Source organism: Scomber scombrus, chromosome 3, assembly GCF_963691925.1.
Source record: "Scomber scombrus chromosome 3, fScoSco1.1, whole genome shotgun sequence".
NCBI lineage: Eukaryota > Metazoa > Chordata > Actinopteri > Scombriformes > Scombridae > Scomber > Scomber scombrus.
The window spans coordinates 2,678,245-2,693,870 of record NC_084972.1 but is presented as its reverse complement, the minus strand read 5'-3'; positions in this window follow the sequence as shown (position 1 = coordinate 2,693,870).

Sequence of the window (15,626 nt, the reverse complement as noted above, 5' to 3'; positions counted from 1 at the left end):
CAGGCCGGGGCGTGATGTACAACACTCATAACATGTGTTAGTCTCAGGTACATTCCTGAGCATGCGCAGCACAACAACTCAAAAGTACGGCAAGTCTATTAGGCCGATCACTAACAAATGAATATTGCATTACTGTAATATATCACATTTCCTCCCCCTTTAGCTCAAAAATAACTCAAAATATTGTGGTACCCCAAAACACTGTTTATCACTATAGTGCATTAACAACCGCTATCATCACTGTAACTGTCAACAACAAAAATAGACATGTTCACTTAACCTTACTGAATGCTGTTAATGTGTAACTTCAATTGTGAACTTTTAATAAACTGAAATTCAGCAATCAGTACTCTCAACAGGCCTCAGAAACTTCTCATCAGCATGCTCAGTTCTGGTAACGCTGTGGCAAGCGTGTAGCACGCTGTAAGTGTCTCAAAGTCACTGCAACTGGGTCAGGTGGTTCAGGAAGCTTTGGCAGCACAGATGCTGGGGCCTCAAGTGCCAGGGGCTCTGTTCCTGAACAAGCCTCTGCCTGCTCGGTGAACTGAGCTGGCTCCTCCTCAGGTGCTTGCTCCTGAGTGTCTGGAGAGAAGCGAGGTCTCAGCTGGTCTCCATGACGTCTGTACATTTGGTCAGTTTTTTCGCCTTGCACCTTGTATGAGACCGGGCCAGTCTGCTGCTTTACTACTCCTGGAATCCACCTTGGATTTTCTCCTGCAGTATTGCGCAGATAAACTTGCTCATCCACCTCAAACTGCCTCTCTGCAGCTTTGTTGTCGTGTTCTTCCTTCTGTCGATACTGCTTCCTCCTCACTGCTTCCGTATTGCTTGGTTTCAGGAAGTCCAATCTGGTTCGCACATGCCTCTTTAAGAACAAGTCAGCCGGTGACTCACCGGTCGTGCTGTTGGGAGTCGTGCGATATCGTAGCAGGAATTGTGAGACCTTATCATCAATGCTCAGGTCGTCCTTTGCCAGCTTTTTCATGCCTGCCTTGAAAGTTGCAACATACCTCTCGGCTAGGCCGTTGGTAGCCGGGTGTCTCGGAGCACCAGTTGTGTGCAGGATTCCATTCCTTTTCACAAACTGCTGGAACTCGTCTGATGTGAAGGTTGTTGCATTGTCAGTGACTATTTGCTCTGGAACTCCGTATGATGCAAACAGTCTCTTTAGCCTGGTGATGGTTGCTGCAGAAGTTATTTGTGTCATCTTGTAAACTTCCAGCCATTTTGAATATGCATCGACCACTATCATGAACATGTTACTCATGAACGGCCCTGCAAAGTCAATGTGAAGTCTTTTCCAAACATCCCCAGGAAACTCCCAGGGGTGTAGTGGGACTTGGCGTGGCATGTGTTGATCCAGCTGGCAAGTCTCACACTCCTTACTTTTTCCACATCCATGTCGATTTTAGGCCACCAGACATATTGCCGTGCGATTGCTTTCATCTTTACGATGCCTGGATATCCAGCATGGATCTCTTTTAGCACTGCTGATCTCAGTTTTGGAGGTGCAATCACTCTTGTCCCCCACAGGACGTATCCCTGCTCCACGGACAATTCATCTTTCTTTTTGTGAAACACTTTCAGTTCCTCTGGTATTTCTTTTGGCCATCCCTCCATGATGTACCTGTGCAGCTTTGAAAGCTCTGGGTCATTCCTTGTCGACTTGGCGATCTGTCTTGCACTCAGCGGCACCCCCTCTAGGTGCTCACATACCAGTGCATCTATGTATGCTGACACAGTCTGTGTTCCAGCGTCCTTGGTCTCAGGCAGTGGAACACGTGATAATCCATCTGCGTTGCCATGTTTTTCTGACTGGCGGTACAGTATGTGGTAATCATACGCAGACAGTATGATGGTCCACCTCTGTATGCGTGCTGCCGCCATTGTCGGAAGACCCTTATGCTCTCCAAACAGCGTTAGCAGAGGTCTGTGGTCTGTGATCAGGTTGAACTGCCGTCCCCAGAGGTATTGGTGGAACTTTTTCACACCAAACACCAAGCTCAAAGCCTCCTTCTCAATTTGAGAATATTTCTTCTCTGCCGGGGAGAGTGGCCGCGAGGCGTATGCTACAGGATGCTCTTCTCCATCTGGTGTTGTATGCTGAATTACTGCTCCGATCCCATAAGCAGAAGCATCACATGCGAGAGTTAGTGGCAGGTGTGGGTTGTAGTGCACTAACACTTTGTCACTTGTCAAAAGTTCTTTGCACTTGTTGAATGAATCCTGTTCAGCTTTGCTCCATTTCCAGGTGGCTTGATCCTTTAGCAGGCTGTAGAGCGGTGCGAGCACTGTGCTCTGCTGAGGTACGAAACGTCCATAGTAGTTTACTAGCCCCAGAAAAGCTCTCAACTCTTTGACGCTTGAAGGTGCTGGTGCTTCGTGTATGGCTCTCACCTTGTCTTGGGAGGGGTACACACCTTTTTCATCTAGCACATGACCCAGATACTCAATCTGAGTTTTACCAAACTTGCACTTGGACTCTCTCACCCTCAGCCCGTTCTCCTGGAGACGCTGCAAATTTGTGAGATGCTCTGCTTAATTTTTTGCCCATTACGAGGAGGTCACCCAGATAAACCACCACGTTGAGGTCCTTCATTAGGTTCTCCATAGTTCTCTGGAAGACAGCAGAGTTTATGCTAAAGCAGAGGCGGTCGTAAACAAACAGTCCCTTGTGAGTGTTTATTTTTGTGTACTTCTGAGAGTCTTCGTCAAGGAGTACTTGTTGATATGCTGCAGCCAGGTCTATTTTTGAGAATAACTTCCCACCACTAAGTGTCGCCAGCACCTCCTCAATGCGTGGTAGGGGGTATATCTCAGTGTTTGTAGACTGGTTCACAGTAACCTTGTAGTCACCGCATAAACGGAGCGTGCTGTCTCGCTTGGTTACTACTGGGGCAGCCCACTCACTGTGCTTCACAGGGGAGATGATGCCATCTTTCTCCAGTCTTTCCAGTTCTTTTTGTCTTTCAATGCAAACAGCAGGGGGCGTGCTTTGTGGAATTTTGGAGTTGCATCAGGCTTAACAGAGATTGTTGCTTTGATGTCCTTTAATGTCCCCAGCTCATCTCTGAAAACTTCACTGTATTTTGCAATCACTTCAGGCATTGACTTGGGCGGCTCTGGTGGCTGTGTGCGTTCACTGACTGTTTTGACCATTTTCCAATTAAGTCTTATTTGTTCAAGCCGATTTCTCCCACACAGTGAAGGACCCTTCCCTTTCACAACTATCAGTGGCAAGTTAGCAGTCTGATTTTCATATGTCACTTTAGCCATGAACTGTCCTCTCACTGGGATGGGCTGACCTGTATAGGTTTTCAGCTTGACATTAGTGCCCTCTAGTGGTACTTGCGAGAATGACCTTTCATACACAGTCTCTGAGATTATGCTGACAGTGGCTCCCGTGTCTATTTCCATCAGTACATGTACCGTATTTATTTCAAAATCAGCACTGAATGGCCGCCTGCCTGTGTCACCTGCACTGAACACTGGGAACATATCCACTTCTGCCCCTTCTGCATGAACATAGCCCGTGGTGACTTTTTGTGTGCGTTTCTTCTGCGCTCCCCTCTTCTCACGTACGGGCCAGCTGGCCCTGCACGCTTTCTGGATATGCCCCACTTTGTTAGATTTATGGCATTTACTGTCCTTGAAGTAGCAGTCACTAGCGCTATGGTTTTTGCCTTTGCATCTATAGCACTCTTTTTGTGCCGAAAGAGTGTCTCAGTTTTTCGTTTACCTTGTGAACAGAAGCGGTAGCGCCGTCTCCTTTTCTCAACTGCTGAACATCCCGATGGGCTGTTTCCATGTTCATTGCGAGTTCAAGGGCTTTTGCAAAAGTCAGTCCGTCCTCTGAGAGCAATTTTCGCTGGCAAGCTTCATTATTAATCCCACTGACGAAACCATCTCGCAGGGCTTCATCCAGCCGGTCCCCAAAGTCACATTTGGCGGCTAACTGTTGTAGCTCTGCAGCAAACTGAGTAGCCGACTCGTTACTTTTCTGGACACACTTACGAAACCTGAAGCGCTCAGCGATGACCAACGGTTTTGGCTCGTAATATCCCTTCAGAAAGGCCACAATCTGGTCAAAACTTTTGTCCTTTGGCTTTTCTGGCTGAACCAGATTGCGCAAAAGTCCGTAGGCAGAAGCTCCCATGGTACTCAACAGGGTCGGCTTTCTTTTCCGCTGCAACCTTATGTGCTTCGAAAAAGAGCTCCATACGCTCCACGTAGGCAGACCACGGTTCATTTTCAGGCTTGAATTTGTCCGGTCTTGCAAAATTCGCCATTTACCTCATCCAGTTTATCTCGTCGCCAATTATGTGGTGTATTTCAATAACGAGGCAGCTGCACACGTTTAACAACTTTACTAGCAGGCCGGGGCGTGATGTACAACACTCATAACATGTGTTAGTCTCAGGTACATTCCTGAGCATGCGCAGCACAACAACTCAAAAGTACGGCAAGTCTATTAGGCCGATCACTAACAAATGAATATTGCATTACTGTAATATATCACATACATATGAATCCAATTCATTATATCAACACCGTATATCATTATGAAATCCCTGAGATGTTTGCTTGTTAAACCAGAAGACATTTTTTGGATATTGTACTCAAAAGGAACATGGCACTTATAATTAATATTCCTCATGCCAAATTGTTTCAGAATTTATAGATTTTGTAATCTGGGAAACTAGTTTTTAGGCCTAGAAATACTTGAATTATACAAAGCAACCTTTCTGCCAAGACTTTCTGAAATGTGCATACCCATAGTTTTTAGGTTAAAAAACTTGTACCCTGTATGTTCACGTGTAATTTTAAACAATATAACTTACACAGTACGCATACTAGTTAGCTTTAACATGATTGAATAGATGAAGAGATAAATGCACTGGAGCTTAGTTGTCCCACATTAGTCAGTGTCCCATATTACCCTAATCCACCATAACTCCACATTTCTCCAAACTGCCATTACTCATTTCTGTTTTGAAATCAGCATATAAATATGTCCATACACTGTAAAAAAAAAAATTACCGTTAAATAACAGTAAAGTACTGGCAGCTACAAACGCCAGCAATTTACTTTTATTTTACAGTATCCCTACTGTAATCTAAAACAACAGTTAATTACTGTAAAAAATATTACACTACTGTACTGTATAGAATAAAAGCTTTACAGTATAATACTGTTAGCTGTTATTTTACGGTTGCTACTGTAATATCCTTAAACAGTTTATTACTGTAATATTTATTAAAACTGTTCCTGTACCGTAATGTGACCTTTACGGTATAACACTGTTAGAAAATAATGATTCTAAAATTTTACATTTCAAAATATTTATTTATTGAAAGTGCAGTGGTAAAACATTAAATAACTTTTAAACTTAATGTAATTAAATACAGTCCATAAAAACACCATTCCTCATCCTGAATAGGTTCTCAATCTGCATGCCCTAGCACATGTAACCTGAATTCAGTGACAAGAGATGACTGTATAGCATTACATTTTTACACTGCATCAAACACATTCAGTAGCTTAAAAAAAATCAAGTAATACATTTCTTGTAAAATACATCGCATAAGAACAATAAATCATGTCAAACAGGTTCTCAACAAACTGTATACAACTTGCTTACCAAACTTAATGTAACCTGCCTTCAGTATCCATCTTTCATTAGTTATAGAACGCAAATGAAAGAACAAACCTGGAACTGCATAACTGAAATACACTGAAGTGAACAGAACTCAATTCTGAGACATATTACCTTGACAACATGAACATCTGGTTGCAGTGTGGGCTATTCCTTTGTAAAAGTGAGGTCCTGTGTGGAGATGTGTTGTGGGCTAAACAACGCCCCACTCAAAGTCCATGAGTTTTTTAGACGGGTGGCAACTTCATAGTTGTCTTTTCTTTGACCGGCTTCTCCATTGTCTTGGACATCAGCTTCGTTGAAGTTGAACAGTACAGCAAGCCCTGTAATGAAGCTTGGTTGGATGTCTTCGCAGATGACATGACTTTCAATGCTGGTCATCTAGCGTCCAAGTGTGGCTTTATCACTAGCAACTGATGCAGACAAAAATGATAGTTAATGTCACAAAACAGTATCAAGTATAATCATCAGGGCCCTATCCAGGTATTTTAAGGTATCAACACACTTGATGAAATGACACTCAAAGACTATATCTTCCTTTTTTTACTCTATTACATGAAGTATCATTTATTTCCACAAAAACAACATTGATGAAAGAACTACTTCTACAAGAGACCACAACAAAACATAAGTTTATTAGACAGACAGACAGACAGACTGATTGACGTTATACTCTAAGCCTTGCTTATGTGACACTTGACAGTAACAGGTGTGGACTGGCTGGGAGGTTCAGTGACAGTAACACTGGCTGCAGGTTTCTGTAAAACATGGACAATGGCATCCAAGTTAATAATGAAATTATGCTTACATAACAAGCAAATTTCCTCTCCTTAGGTATGGAGAAAAGCAACATGACACATCCCACAAACATTTTTACATGAAATAACCCCACACACAACAAATGGTAAAATAGAGACTACTTAGAATTAACAACAAATCAATGAAGAATCACACCGTACCGGTGTTTGATTAGACACAACATTTGACCAAGCTAGCTAACATTAACTTGATTTAGTCTGCTGATTTGATCATTTAGAAATTCAATCCCATGGATATGCTAGCTAACATTAGCATGCATGCACTTGGGTAAAGTTAGAAAGAGATTGGCAGATTCGAACTTCAGCGATCAATAGCTCACAAACGAAACATTGTTAAAACATAAAAAAATGTCTCTTTCCTATCGTAGTAAGGTAGACTATTGACTACAAACTAATTTTCGCCAAAACGAGTCGTCATCCAGGCTGCAGGAAATATATTGCTCTCTATGCGCTGCGTGCGGAGAGGTGAGCGCTTAGGGTACGTCTACAAAGTGCAGTACCAAAGCGAAAAATCTTCAATATCGTCAATATTATACACTGTATAATCACCAAATTCACTCCACACACCAACTGTCACCTGATAATCACACTACAACAGTTATTTCATAAAATATCTTATTGCATATTTTTGGGGAATTTTATTGTGAAAAATCGTCAATAGCGTTAATATTATACAGTGTAGGATGACCAAAATCATGCTACACAACAAGGGTCACCTGATAAACGTACTACAACAGTTATTTCAGAAAAATGTGTTTTTGCATATTTTTGGGGAATTTGATTGTGAAAAATCGTCAATAGCGTTAATATTATACAGTGTAGGATGACCAAAATCATGATACACAACAAGGGTCACCTGATAATCGTACTACAACAGTCATTTCAGAAAAAATTATCTTTTTGCATATTTTTGGGGAATTTTATTGTGAAAAATCGTCAATAGCGTTAATATTATACACTGTATACTCACCAAAATCATGATACACAACAAAAGTCACCTGATAATCATACTACAACAGTTATTTCAGAAAAATTTGTTTTTGTTTATTTTTGGACAATTTTATTGTGAAAAATCGTCAATAGCGTTAATATTATACAGTGTAGGATGACCAAAATCATGCTACACAACAAGGGTCACCTGATAATCATACTACAACATTTATTTTAGGAAAATTAGTTTTGATATAATTTTGGGGATTTTTTATATTCAAAAATCTTCAAGATCGTCAATATTATACACTGTATACTCACCAAAATCATGCTACACAACAAGGGTCACCTGATAATCATACTACAACAGTCACTTCAGGAAAACCTTCTTTTGCATATTTTTGGGTAATTTTATTGTGAAAAATCATCAATAGCGTTAATATTATACACTGTATACTCACCAAAATCATGCTACACAACAAGGGTCACCTGATAATCATACTACAACATTTATTTTGGGGAAATTAGTTTTGATATAATTTTGGAGATTTTTTATATTCAAAAATCTTTAATATCGTCAATATTATCAGTGTAGGATGATCATACTACAACAGTTATTTCAGAAAAATGTGTTTTTGCATATTTTTGGGGAATTTTATTGTGAAAAATCGTCAATAGCGTTAATATTATACAGTGTAGGATGACCAAAATCATGATACACAACAAGGGTCACCTGATAATCATACTACAACAGTCATTTCAGAAAAAAAAATCTTTTTGCATATTTTTGGGGAATTTTATTGTGAAAAATCGTCAATAGCGTTAATATTATACACTGTATACTCACCAAAATCATGCTATACAACAAGGGTCACCTGATAATCATACTACAACAGTTATTTCAGAGGGGGAAAAAATGCATATTTTTGGGGAATTTTATTGTGAAAAATCATCAATAGCGTTAATGTTATACACTGTATACTCACCAAAATCCTCCTGGTGAGTATACCAAAATTCTGAAACAATTTGGCATGAGGAATATTAATTATAAGTGCCATGTTCCTTTTGAGTACAATATCCAAAAAATGTCTTCTGGTTTAACAAGCAAACATCTCAGGGATTTCATAATGATATACGGTGTTGATATAATGAATTGGATTCATATGTATGTGCTCCTTTTACAATATTGACAGTATTGTCTGAAACAATAAACTTTTTTTTTTTTCAGAACTGGTTATATATTTGAGCGATTTAAATATTTGCAACATGGGCATTGGTGTTCTCCTTAGGTCTACTATATTTTCTTATTGGTGGATAACATTTGACTTTGAATAGTTGAGAAAAAATTATTAATATATATTCTAACATATGTTCTATATTGTGTCAAGACTATCTCTCCATCCTACATATTCCATATGTGGGGTGGGGTGGGGGGGTGTTTAGACGGCTTGTGTGCACAATATCCACTTACTTTGAGTTTGGGAGAGCTGGTCTACGGGCCCCTCTCTGGATTGCTGCGACTGTCTTTGCTACCCGGGCTGGTGAAAGCGTGGCGGCTCGTGACACCGGTTTGCTGGTCACACATGAGATGTCTGGTATGCTCGGGCGGGGCCGGTACCAGCCCCACAGCCAAGACCACCTCAATTAAGTTCTGCTGCTTCCGGTGATCTACGGGTCCTTTTGGAGGCCAGCCAACATGTGTGCTCGCTCGGAGGGGCAGTGCGGCAGAGATGAGGCTCGTCTCCAGCAGCACTTAGAGTACCTAGGCCTGCACTTCAACAGGAAGAAGAGCAGGCTCCAGCCCTCACAGTCCACGGAGTTCCTAGGCATGTGTTTGGATGCCAGGGCAGGGACTCTTTTACTTGACTCCTGTGAGACAGGCCGCCCTCAGGGCTTGCTTGTCCCATTTCCGGCTTGGGGCCAGGGTGACCTGGAGGCTATGTCTCCGCCTCTTGGGGTTAATGGCAGCCACAGTGCATGTCATACCCCTGGCTCTTCTGAACATGCGCCCAGTGCAGCGCTGCCTCCTGGGCCTTGGATTTTGCCCCCAGAGGAATCTGCAGGACAGCGTATTGGTGATGCGCAGACTGTGTGTGGCTCTCCGTTGGTGGCGGCGGCCGACCAACTTGGCACGTGGGACGGTACTGGGGCTTGTGTTGCGTCACCAGGTGGTGTCATCAGATGCATCCCTGGTAGGCTGGGGGGCTGTCCACGAAAGCAAGGGCATCAGCGGCCTTTTGCACGGACCCTGGTTAGTGCAGCACATAAATGTTTTGGAGCCGCAGGCTATCCATCTGGCTCTTCTGCACTTTCTACCGCCATGTGCTGGTGAGAACAGACAGTACAGTAGCGGCGGCATATATCAACAGGCAAGGGGGCCTAGGTTCCCCTCGCCTTTGCAGATTGGCTCGGGCAATATGGGAGTGGGCTCATCCCCAGTTCAAGTCCCCGAGGGCCACATACGTGCCGGGTCGGGAGAACCTTGCTGTAGATCGGCTCTCCAGGAGGGGACCCCTCCCCGGAGAGTGGCAACTGCATCCAGAGGTTGTGAGCGGAATATGGGATCGCTACGGCACAGCCGTGGCAGATCTTTTTGCATCCAGGGAGAACACTCATTGTCCCCTCTTTTTCTCCATGGGGAGGGACAATCCTCCCTTAGGGACGGATGCGATGGCACATCAGTGGCCACTGGGCCTCCTGTATGCCTTCTCTCCCTTCCTCCTCCTGCACCAACTCCTACAGAGAGTCCAGCCTCATCCTGTTGGCCCCCAATTGGCCCCAGATGATTTGGTTTGCCGACATTCCGCCCCTTCTTCAGGGACAACCGTCGGAGCTACCCATTTGCCGGGACCTCCTGTCCCAGGCCGAGGGAACTTTTTCATCCTTTTCCCCAGGGCCTCAAGCTTTGGGTCTGGCCCCTGAGAGGACCGAATTGCTAGCCTTGGGATTCCCCTAGTCTGTAGTGGGTACTTTGCAGGGGGCCCGGGCTCCCTCGACCAGGGTTGCTTATTCCTATCGTTGGGGGGTGTTTCAATCATGGTGTGCCTCACGACACGTGGATCCCCTCTCCTGTATGGCCCCTGGTATCCTTCAGGAGCTGTTAGAGGCAGGCAAGTCTCCCTCGACGTTGAGGGGGACGGTGGCAGCCATAAAGGCGGCCCATGTTGGGCCTCGTAAACTGGCACAGGGTTGTTGTGACCTTATTGCTCAGTTCTTTAGGGGGGCTTGTAAGGTTGCTCCCTCTCCCAGGAGGCCGGGTGTCCCCCCATGGGATTTGGAGATGGTTTTGTCAGCCTTGCGGCATGGGCCGTTCGAGCCTCTGGAAACGGTTGAGCTGAAATGGCTTTCGCTCAAGACTACATTCTTGTTGGCTATTGTGTCGACAAAAAGGGTGGGTGAGCTACATGCCCTTTCCGTGCATGAAGAGTGCTGCCGCTTCTTGCCTGGGAATGCTGGAGTGCTGCTGCGCCCTAATCCTGCATTCCATCCTAAGGTCTGGTCTGAGTCCCACGCCAACCAATTTCTTGAGCTGCGCCCTTTCCGCCCTCCTCAGGATGGGGTATACAGTGTTTAATAATAATATTTCCCCAAAAATATGCAAATTTGTTTTCTCCTGAAATAACTGTTGTAGTATAATTATCAGGTGACCCTTGTTGTGTAGAATGACTTTGGTGAGTATACAGTGTATAATATTAACACTATTGACGATTTTTCACAATAAAATTCCCCAAAAATAAACAAAAACACATTTTTCTGAAATAACTGTTGTAGTATGATTATCAGGTGACCCTTGTTGTGTAGAATGACTTTGGTGAGTATACAGTGTATAATATTAACGCTATTGATGATTTTTCACAATAAAATTCCCCAAAAATATGCACATTTTTTATCTCCTGAAATAACTGTTGTAGTATGATTATCAGGTGACCCTTGTTGTATAGCATGATTTTGGTGAGTATACAGTGTATAATATTAATGCTATTGACGTCATCAATAAAATTCCCCAAAAATATGCAAAACGTTTTTTTTAGGGATGCTCCGATCGATCGGCCGCAGATCGTTATCGGCCGATATTGATCCTAAACAGGTTGATCGGTGTGCTCTCAAAGTGCAGATCAGAAAAGCCGATCGCAAATATATATTTATTTTTTACCGGAGATATTCTGCGCGTGACGTATATTATATGAGTTTTGACGGTATGTTTTGTTTCCCGCATTCCAGCGCGTGACGTAATTAATCTGCCACTGTTTATCCGCTCTCATGAATGAGGCTGGCACAGGCAGCATGAGTTCTCCGGTCTGGAATTTTTTCACAGTTTCCGAAAAAGATGTAAAACTCGCTGTTTGCAAGATATGCGACGCCGAAATACCAAGAGGTGGTCAACAACCACGACAATTTAATACAACTAACCTCATCCGACATTTGAGAACGCGCCACACAACAGAATACGGCGAGTATGAGGAACAAGCCCGGACAAAAAAAAAGACGGCCGCCGTCACTCAGCCCACTGTCAGTGAAACGTTTAGACGTCTGGAGCCTTACAGCAGGGACAGTAAAAGGTGGAGGGATATTACAACAAAGCTGACAGGGCAGGGTTTACACAAATAAAAAGTTGATTGTGGTACATAAAGATCTTGATTGTGTTTATTATTTATTTTAGTACAAATGGTTTTACCACTTTAAGTGGTGCACAAGGCTACATTGTAAATACAGGACATTGAGGATTATTATTATTATTCTCCCATCTATTCTGTGATCGGTGATCGGTATCGGCAGATATATGATTCCTGTGATCGGTGATCGGATCGGCCCCCAAAAATGCTGATCGGAGCATCCCTAATTTTTTTTTCTGAAATAACTATTGTAGTACGATTATCAGGTGACCCTTGTTGTGTATCATGATTTTGGTCATCCTACACTGTATAATATTAACGCTATTGATGATTTTTCACTATAAAATTCCCCAAAAATATGCAATTTTTTTTTCTCCTGAAATAACTGTTGAAGTATGATTATCAGGTGACCCTTGTTGTATAGAATGATTTTGGTGAGTATACAGTGTATAATATTAACACTATTGACGATTTTTCACAATAAAATTCCCCAAAAATATGCACATTTTTTTATCTCCTGAAATAACTGTTGTAGTATGATTATCAGGTGACCCTTGTTGTGTAGCATGATTTTGGTGAGTATACAGTGTATAATATTAACGCTATTGACGATTTTTCACAATAAAATTCCCCAAAAATAAACAAGAACACATTTTTCTGAAATAACTGTTGTAGTATGATTACCAGGTGACCCTTGTTGTGTATCATGATTTTGGTGAGTATACAGTGTATAATATTAACGCTATTGACGATTTTTCACAATAAAATTCCCCAAAAATATGCAAAAAGATTTTTTTTCTGAAATGACTGTTGTAGTATGATTATCAGGTGACCCTTGTTGTGTATCATGATTTTGGTCATCCTACACTGTATAATATTAACGCTATTGACGACTTTTCACAATAAAATTCCCCAAAAATAAACAAAAACACCTTTTTATGAAATCACTGTTGTAGTATGATTATCAGGTGACCCTTGTTGTGTAGCATGATTTTGGTGAGTATACAGTGTATAATATTGACGATATTGAATATTTTTGAATATAAAAAATCCCCAAAATTATATCAAAACTAATTTTCCCAAAATAAATGTTGTAGTATGATTATTAGGTGACCCTTGTTGTGTAGCATGATTTTTGTCATCTTACACTGTATAATATTAACGCTATTGACGATTTTTCACAATAAAATTCCCCAAAAATATGCAAAAAGATTTTTTTTCTGAAATAACTGTTGTAGTATGATTATCAGGTGACCCTCTTTGTGTGGAGTGAATATAGTGAAGACTACTGTGTATAATATTGATGCTATTGAAGGGAAATCAATGGAACGACAGCACATGACAGTGATGATATTGAAGTATTATACACAAGCACATTTTGTAACAATAACTGTTGTAGTGTGATTATCAGGTGATTGTTGGTGTGTGGAGTGAATTTGGTGAGACTACAGTGAATAAAAGTGGAGATATTGAATATTTTGCACTTTGTAGACGGTCCCTAAGCGCTCGCCTCTCCGCCCGCAGTGCATAGAGAGTACATTTCCTGCAGCCTGGAGGACGACTCGTTTTGGCGAAAATGAGTTTGTAGTCATTAGTCTACCTTACTACGATAGGAAAGAGGCATTTTTTATGTTTTAACAATGTTTCGTTTGTGAGCTATTGATCGCTGAAGTTTTGATTAATCTTAATCTTTATGGGGAAAAAGGCAACCAAAAAAAAAAAGAAAATTAAACACAAGATGCTGAATTTGATAAAATGCAATTACCTTGTTAAGTAAAGCACCGGAGCAGGGTGGATTACAATGGTGATGAAAGAGAGCAGCAGGTGGTAATCTTCTCGGTCCAGTGCAGAGCTGACAGGGTCAGAGTCAAGGCGAAAATCACCTTCTAATTTTTTTCCTGTTTCTTCCATCTATCTTGATATGTTTTTCCCCTTTGTATGATGTTCTATGTTGACTGTGTGCTAAATGAGGTGGTGGGACCTGATGCAACATGTTGGAAGTTTACCTGCAAATTTACACTGTGATAAATAAGTAAACTCCCCTGAAAGCCATGGGATAGCTCACACCTAAATGTTCTGTACTGGGGTGCATTATATTTTACCCCCCTCATGTATGTTAATGGTGTGGACAAAATATTACGAACACTATTCATTCATAAAGTAGAATTATCATTTTTTGACAATGTTAACAAAAACTGAAAATGTATAAACTTCATAAAAGTAGAATTTATTGCAGAGTTATTGTATTGGATTGAAATAGATTGTACAAGTGAACCTAATAAAGTGTGAGTGTACATCTGCTTTACTGGTTTCTTTTAGGTATGCAATCAAAACACTAAACAGTTTCCATTACTTCACAGATTCAAAATCAAGTTTTGCTTCATTTAGTGCTGCTATTAAGAACACTTGGTTGCCTGCTGTAACTGCTACAGTCAAATAGTAGGTTACATGTTTAACTGTTCTGGGTAATTACACTGAATACACAGTCAAATTGGGTGCTGGCCTATTTGTAAAGTGTTTGATTGAGTCCTATGTGTCCTATCCTGTTCTGAGGAGGTTTGTGACTATTTCCTGCCTCTGGTTGATTCAAACCGACCAACCATGATTTGTATTGGCCTATTGTAAAGTTGTCTTCCTGTGTTTCTGTTTCGTATTAGTTTTTTTGTTTAGCTTTTTTCAGTTTCTGTATTTAAATGTCATTTAAAAGATTTTAAAGAAGGCTTGTTAATTCACTTTAATCTTCTCATTTACATGTATGTTTGATCTACTTTTGAACTGTCTTTATTGAAGATGTTTTCCTGACTCAGATGCATTTCTTGCTTTACCTTCTACAGAAAATCACACATCACAGCTTGCAGTGAGGGTCAAAACTGTATGACAGTGAGTGATGAAGAGCAGCAACATGGCACACCTGACCAGAGTCAAACTTATACGATTTTTAACCATATTTTTCTTTTCATTACATACGTTGACCCTCTCTGTGTTTGTAGACACAGGTTGCTGTTAACTTGTTGCGTACTTCTCAATAAAGCTGTTATATGAAAATAAACCAATAAAATTAACAAAACCAGTTGCTTTCCAAATTTTAACTAACATATAGCGAGTGGTGAACTTACTGATGTTGGGGTGAAATATGCTGAAAAATCTATCTTGTGTAAGAGTCTCTGCTTCTCCCTGATATTTCAGTCAATTTAATATGAAAAAACAAAATGCACAAAATTTACATAATTTAATCATACTATCTTAGTATGATACAGTGAGACACAAAGGACACCAAAAGGTCACCACATTAAGCTTCTTCAAACCTAACATCATGTAGATCAGTGGTCACTAACCCTGCTCCTAGATTATTAACTCATTATCAAGCTCATGAATCACATGTGTTAGAATGGGGAGATACCTAAAACATGCAGGGCAGTATCTCTACAGGAGCAGAGTTGGAGACCATTGATGTAGATTTTGAAGTCACCATTAGGTGGCATCATTGATCATTGTACATCCTGTTGGTGATGTGCATTTATTGAGGTGCTGTGCTTTAGAGTGATTTGGAGGTTCTTCTACTTCAGTGTTTCCTCTTTAACCTTTTGTAGGTTGTGTATTTCTTTGCT